The 7,500-nt window shown below is 44.7% G+C and overlaps 1 long non-coding RNA gene across 1 annotated transcript; it reads right to left on the bottom strand.

Moving 5' to 3' along the window:
* Window positions 1-3,886: 3,886 nt before the first annotated feature.
* Window positions 3,887-4,231, bottom strand: LOC130084980 (uncharacterized). Its single transcript, XR_008807084.1, has 2 exons — window positions 4,159-4,231; window positions 3,887-3,960 (listed from the first exon to the last, which is right to left on the bottom strand). It is a non-coding gene; the product is annotated as an uncharacterized LOC130084980 (long non-coding RNA).
* Window positions 4,232-7,500: the final 3,269 nt, after the last annotated feature.

Genomic DNA, 7,500 nt, shown 5'->3' with positions numbered 1-7,500 from the left:
TTTCAACAACGCTTTATCTGTAGAGTGGGAAAGGGGTCCTCCATAGGGAGAGGATAGTTGACACTTTTAGCACTGCATTGTCATCAGGTCCAGGCGAATCTCCTTCGTCAGATCTGGATACGGCCTGGATCCGGCAGGCTGCGGGAAAACCTCGGGATAAACAAAGACACTAATATTAGCGTAGATGCCATTCTTCTTATGACGTAACGATTCTTCTTATGACGTAACGAGTACATCTGGATTTAAGGGAAGTGTTCCCAATTCCGGCTGACCTAATCTATGCAGCCTAACATTGACTTATAGAAGTCTATAATGTATTATGTGTATGCTAGGTCAAAGAGATGTGTTTTTAGTCTAGCTTTGAACTGACAGAGTGTGTCTGCTTCCCGGACAATGGTAGGAAGACTTGTTCCAAAGTTTTGGTGCTAAATAGGAAAAGGATCTACCGTCAGCAGTCGATTTAGATATTCTAGGTATTTAGCCTGGATGCCAGCCCGAACCCCGCCCACAACATTTTTTGGTCTGGAAGTTCGGTCTGGACTCGATCCATTGAGGAGTAATTATGACCGGTTCAGAAATCGTCGGGCCAATCAAATTGCCAGGGCGGGCTTTATACGATGATTGACAGATGAGGTGCAGTTACGTAATCCTCACGTCACCAAAGAGCGCTTGGGTTGAATTCGTTTACAACAAAGTTCTGCCGCTGGAGAATTGAGATTTCACGAGTTCACACTTACAAATAAGTCAGATAGAATAAATGCGTATATGAGGAGAGGAGAGGCTCCGTGATCGGTATTCGGCCCGAACCCAGAGTAGGCCTACTCCCCCCGTATTCCTGGCTGTGAAAGAACAAGCCAAGAGTGAGGATTCGGGGTGGTGGAGGGATGCTGAAAAACTGTCGAGGAGTGTTAGGTGAGTTAGAGTGAATATGCTTCCTCTCATGCTGATAGGGTAACGTTAGACATAGTATTGTTTGATGACAATTTGATTGGATTGATTATTTGAACGTGCTCCTCCCGAACTTTGTTTATGAAATAACAATAATCATGTGTAGATTCCGCCATCGCGTCTGTTATAGAAGATATCGACAGCGCATTGCTTTTAAAAGAGGAACAGAGAACCGCGATCAAGGCATTTGTCGGTCGGAAAGATGAATGAAGAACATGCGTCATTTACTCCGTTGCTCTGATTGGTTGTAGGTCTATCCAATTGAATGCAGAGGCATTTTCTTTCCTTGTTCGGTTGAAACACGCCCCATAATCACAGCCCAATGGATCAGTATCAGACTCAGAATATGAGTATGACGAAGTCAGGCTACTAGGTATTATCAACTGGCCGGAATTTTGAGATCGCAATAGACGAAGGACTATAATGCGTTAAGAGCTCGCTCAAGGACTGCAGAGCTAAACTAGGGGTGGGTGATATGGCAAAAATAACATATCACGATTTTTTTCAGGAAAATCACGATTAACGATTTTATCACGATTCTTTTTCATGTTGGTTTTACTATTTTGCAAGTGACTGAGCATTACAGCCAAACTAATGTCCCTGTTTTAAAACAAAGCCTTATAGGTAACAAAAGAAAAAAAGAATGGCAGACATTTAGGCCAAAGTGGCGAAGATAAAAATCTTTGTCATTATTTTCTTTGTTATTAAGAATTAGGAAACACAACTTAATATACAAATTAAATAAACAGTGCTTTATTTTTTCAGCTAGGTGTATTTAACAGTAGCATTGAAGAAAGTAATTAGGCTAAATGAACAAATACGAAAATAAACACAACATAGACTTCACTGTATAAATTATACATTGATTATTATTAAAGCTACTACTAAAGTTCTCAGTCAAGAGCAGTGAGTGATTTCCTCTGTGTTTTGTTGTTTTATTAACATTAAAGGGATAGTTCTCCCAAACATTTTAATTGTCATTACTCTCTCAAGTTGTTTTAAACCCGAATAAGTTTCTTTCTTCTGTTGAAAATAAAAGTTATTTGGAAGAATGTGGCTAACCAAACAGTTGCTGTACTCCAGTGACTTCCATAGTATACATGTTTTCCTACTGTGGAAGTCAATGGGGACCAGCAACTGTTTAGCTAGCCATATTCTTCCAAATAACTTTTATTTTCAACAGAAGAAAGAAACTAATACAGGTTTGGAACAACATTAGAGTGAGTAAATACATTTACATTTACATTTAGTCATTTAGCAGACGCTTTTATCCAAAGCGACTTACAACTGAGGACTAAAGCAAGCGAGTCATCGTGAAGAGGCAAAAACAACGCAAGAAGTGCTCAAAATACAAAGTTCAGGCATTGCTCAGAGTAGCAAAAATCAGACAAGGGAGGATTTAAAGGAGAAGAAAAGTTTTTTTTTTTTTAACTTTTCACGGAAGTTTTCAGTTGTCTTTTGAATGCTGTCAGGGATTCTGCATTCCGGATGAGGGTGGGCAGATCGTTCCACCAGCATGGAACCGTGAATGAGAATGTTCTGGAGAGCGATTTTGTGCGTCGCTGTGATGGTACCACGAGCCGCCGCTCATTGACCGATCGTAAGCTTCTGGTAGGGATGTAGACTTGTAGTAGTGAGTGAAAGTAGGAGGGAGCTGAGTCAGTAGTAGATCTGTAAGCAGCGAGTGGTAGCCAGTGCAGAGAGATGAACAGAGGAGTGACGTGGGCCCTTTTGGGCTCGTTGAAGACAACACGAGCTGCAGCATTCTAGATCATTTGTAGAGGTTTAGTTGCACCTGATGGAAGTCCAGCCAGAAGAGCATTGCAGTAATCAAGCCTAGAGATAACCAGGGCCTGGACGAGAAGTTGTGTTGCATGCTCAGTTAGGAAGGGCCTGATCTTCCTGATGTTGTGCATAGCAAACCTGCATGATCGAGCTGTCTTTGTAGTGTGGTCTGTGAAGGTCAGCTGGTCATTAAAGATTACTCCAAGATTTCTGACCGACCTTGATGGGGTGATTGAGGAAGAATCTAGCTGGATAGTGAAGTCGTGCTGTAGAGACGGATTGGCAGGGAGGACGAGAAGCTCAGTCTTTGCCAGGTTGAGCTGCAGGTGATGTTCCTTCATCCATGTCGAGATGTCCGCCAGACAGCTTGAGATCCGTGCAGCTACTGTGGGATCATCTGGTAGAAATGAGAGGTAGAGCTGGGTGTCATCAGCATAGCAATGATAAGAGAAACCATGTGCCTGCAATGGGTCCCAGTGATGTGGTGTAAATGGAGAAGAGGAGCGGTCCAAGAACTGAACCCTGGGGAACCCCTGTGGTCAGTTGATGTGCTTTGGATACTTCGCCTCTCCATGCGACCCTGAAGGACCTACCTGTGAGATAGGACTCAAACCAGTCACTAAGACGACGGTGTTCTCTCTAAACATGAGAGTTTCCCCTTTTCTCTCTTCTCTCTCAGCTGTTCTATATCTCATCATCTCGTTAACGCTCACACCTGTTCTCTCTTCCTTCTGATTTCTCTGCCTATTTCTTCTCCCTCTTTTCCTTGGTTCCCCGCCAGCGTATTACCTGATGTGTGTTAGGCCTACGTACCTGATGTTTCTCTATCGTGCTCCAGTCCTGTCGTGTCCAGTGTGGTATGTGCCGTCTCCTGATTATTATCTCTGATCATCATCTGCTTGCCCTGTCTCTGGCTGTCGGGTCCGACTATTGTCTGAAGCTGTTCATCTGCTACCCGGACGCTTCTCCGCATCCTCCGGGGATTCCCTGAGCCATACGTGCAGACGCTCTTCAGTTGTCATTTTTCTAAGAAGCTTTCTGTTTGTACTATTTTGCCTGTCAGCACCTGATTTCTGCCAAGCGGCGCTTCTGAGTTATTAAAGAGACTTTGCGTCTGCGTACACACGAAACCACTGGAACCGACTGAAACCGGTGTAGTATATATGCCAGACCAGTATGGGGCGCTGTAATTCTGCCACAGAGATACACTATACACGGAGAAGAAGACTTTGAGCATGTGCATAACCTTGCGCGCTGTATACGAACCAAGAAGAAGAAGACGAAGATGGTGTTGGCCATTATCGCTTGTTGCTCACCACAGTTGCATAGAAGCAATAGATTTTGCTGTAATAAAGCTAGTAGGCTTAGTAGCTTCTGCAGCACGAACACAATCATGTAGTCCGCCATTATTGTTGTTGCTGTTACGTGTGACGCAGCCAACACGTGATGTGATGACATCATCGTTTCACAAAATATACGGATTGGCTGTACACACGAAACGTCTCCGGTTACTATCGTAACCTCGGTTCCCTGAGAGGCGGGAACGAGACATTACGTCACTGACGTATATGGGAACTCCCTCCTTCTCCGTTTTCACTGAAATCTTATAGGCTAACGCCAGCTGGAGACAGCTGGCCAATTGACGCGAAACATGCAAATGCTGACCGGACCGCGGGCAGTATAAATAGCATGTGCGCGACAATTACGTCAGAATCAAGACTGAACGCTAGCACAGCTGGTCAAACGGCGAGCACGGCGGCTGACGTAATGTCTCGTTCCCGCCTCTCAAGGAACCGAGGTTACGATAGTAACCGGAGACGTTCCCTTTCAAGGCGGTTACTTCGACATTACGTCACTGGCGTATATGGGAACTGTATAGAATCCCGCCATGAGCGCAGTGAAGATAAGCCCTGAACGGGGTCAGGCTACACTCCCACGAGAGACAACAGTTCTAAGCCAGCAGCGCCGCTAGGAGCACTCGAACTGATAGGTAAAACTAGACCAAGAAACGTCTGCTCCGACCTTACCAAAGTTGCATATCCAATGCAATGAAGCGAAGACTGCACTGGACAGGGCAGCACAACACCATAAGCACTCGAGCACAAGAGTTAACACAGTGTCGACGGCAATAGCGGTGACAGCTGCATAACCTTATAGCCATACACAGAGTTAACAGGACATTGAAAACTACTGCGTAATGCGGAAACAGCTATGTAACATTATAGTCATTACACAGAGTTAGCAGCAATGGTAACTCTGCATAATGCAGACTACTGCACAGCTGGTGGTAACAGTTCATGAGTACATTAATAAAACTCACGACGCTATAGGCAGTGCATCAAACTCGAAACCCTGGCGAACGTGTTCTGAGAAGACAGCCAGCATACCTAAATCCCGTAGGCATTAAGCCAACATTGAAAAGCGTCGAATTCAGTGAGAAAGTCTCAGTATAAAACAGCACGTCCCTAGTACCATCCACCAAGCACACAAACAGCTGGTCAGACTGCTGCCTAGTGATCCACGTACATCGGCAAAGCCCTTACAGGGCCAACAGCACTCCGAGCATCGGCATCATGCGAGGCTGACGGCTCAGCAGATAAGGCGGGCAGGGATCAACCTGTGCTCTGAATGGTGTAAGCGACTTCGGAACGCAGCTTGGTATCGGACGGAGAGTGACGCTGCAGTCACCAGGTCCGAGACAATGCAACATCATTCACTTAGAATGAGCGTAGGTCTCCAAAGTGCATCGCTGGGGCGAGAGCATGTGGATTAAGGCCATCTCAAGGAGAGCTCTCAAACACTTGTTAGTGTAAGGTTTCTTGCTCAACTATGGACCCGGCAGCGGACACACATGTAGGTTCCATAGCTTGGGGATGATAGGCCAGTAAGGGGGTCACGAAGAACTGACACTCCTTTGCAGAACATAGCCAATGTTCTATAGCCGATGTACAGAAGTGCATACCAACACATAACTGAATGTACATAAACACAGTGATAGTGGCCGTAGCAACAACAACTGTGAATATACGCAGTTAGATAATAGCCCCATAATTGCATAGCACCTCAGTAAGCAAACAAACACAGTCGTAACCGTAGCTACAACTGTGAGTAAACGAGTTAGCACAGAATAGCCAGTTGCACTGAAGGAAACGGGGCAACATAACAGCGTAGCACATGTACGCAACAGCATTGGTCGCTGTAGCGCATCCATATATGTACATAACGCAGCGTAAGTCGCCGTAGCGACAGAAACTGTGTAGAGACAGAAACTGAGATGTACAGTTAGATCAGGATGGCTAGCTGCACCGAAGGAAACGGGGCAGCATTACAGCATAACACATCCGTGTACGTACATACATCCAGAAACGGTGAAAATGCACGGTTAGATTAAGATAGCTAGTTTTGCACTGAAGGAAACAGGGCAACAAAAGAGCAAAAACACGTCCTTATACGTACATAAGTGCAGTGTAGTCGCTGTAGCGACAGAACAGTGAATATGCACAGTTAGATAGGATGGCTGGTTGTTGCACTGAAGGAAGAGGGCAACATAACAGCATAACACATCAGTGTGCACATTTTAAACATCTGAGTGTATAATGCAGCACAAGTCGCTGAAGCGACCGAAACTGCATGAATATGCGTAGTTCAAACACAATGGTCCATTACGTTGAAGGGCAACATAACAGCATAATGCTTCAATATGTACACAGATGCAGCGCAAGTCGCCGTAGCGACGACTGAGACTATGCACAAGCATAGTTACATTTTTGTGTACAAAAAACACAGCGTCAGAGGCATAGCGACATCGACTGTGAATACATAGTTAATCAGAATAGCCGGTTGCACTGAGGATACAGGGCAATATATAACGGCATAAATCATAGACGCATATCAATGTACAAAACACAGCGTCGGTGGCATCGCACAACAACTGTGACTACACAGTAATCAGAGTAGCCAGTTGCACTGAAGGGTACAGGGCAATATATAGCGGCGTAATAGTTACACATATCAGTGCGTAGTGTGTACACAGCGTCAGTTGCATCGCACAACAACTGTGAATACGTAGTGATCAGAATAGCCATTTGCACTGAAGGATAGGGCAAAATATGACGGCATAGATCATAACACATATCAGTGTGTAGTGTGCACAAACACAGCATCAGTTGCATCGCACGACAACTATGAATACACACTGCGTAGTAATCAGAATAGCCATTTGCACTAATGGATAGAGGGCAATATATGACGGCATAAATCAAAACACATATCAGTGTGTAGTGTGCACAAACACAGCGTCAGTTGCATCGCACAACAACTGTGAATACGCACTGCGTAGTAATCAGAATAGCCATTTGCACTGAAGGACACAGGGCAATATATAATGGCATAAATCATTACACATAACAGTGTGTAGTGTGTACGTAACGCAGCATCAGTTGCATCGCGCAACAACTGTGAATACGTACTGCGTAGTAATCAGAATAGCCATTTGCACTGAAGGATACAGGGCAATACAACGGCATAATCATTACACATAACAATGTGTAGTGAGTACGTAACGCAGCGTCAGTTGCATCGCGCAACAACTGTGAATACGTAGTAATCAGAATAGCCAGTAGCACTGAAGGATACAGGGCAATATCGTGGCATAAGCATAACACACACATATCAGTGTACATAAACACAGCGTCAGTGGCATTGCACAACAACTGTGAATACATAGTTGAATCAGAATAGCCATTGCACTGAAGGATACAGGGCAAT

This window comes from Rhinichthys klamathensis, unplaced genomic scaffold (genome assembly GCF_029890125.1).
Source record: "Rhinichthys klamathensis goyatoka isolate OS25496 unplaced genomic scaffold, OSU_Roscu_1.1 h1tg000070l_1, whole genome shotgun sequence".
Lineage (NCBI taxonomy): Eukaryota > Metazoa > Chordata > Actinopteri > Cypriniformes > Leuciscidae > Rhinichthys > Rhinichthys klamathensis.
Note: the sequence above shows the minus strand (reverse complement) of the source record. Positions and strands in the feature narration are given on the sequence as shown.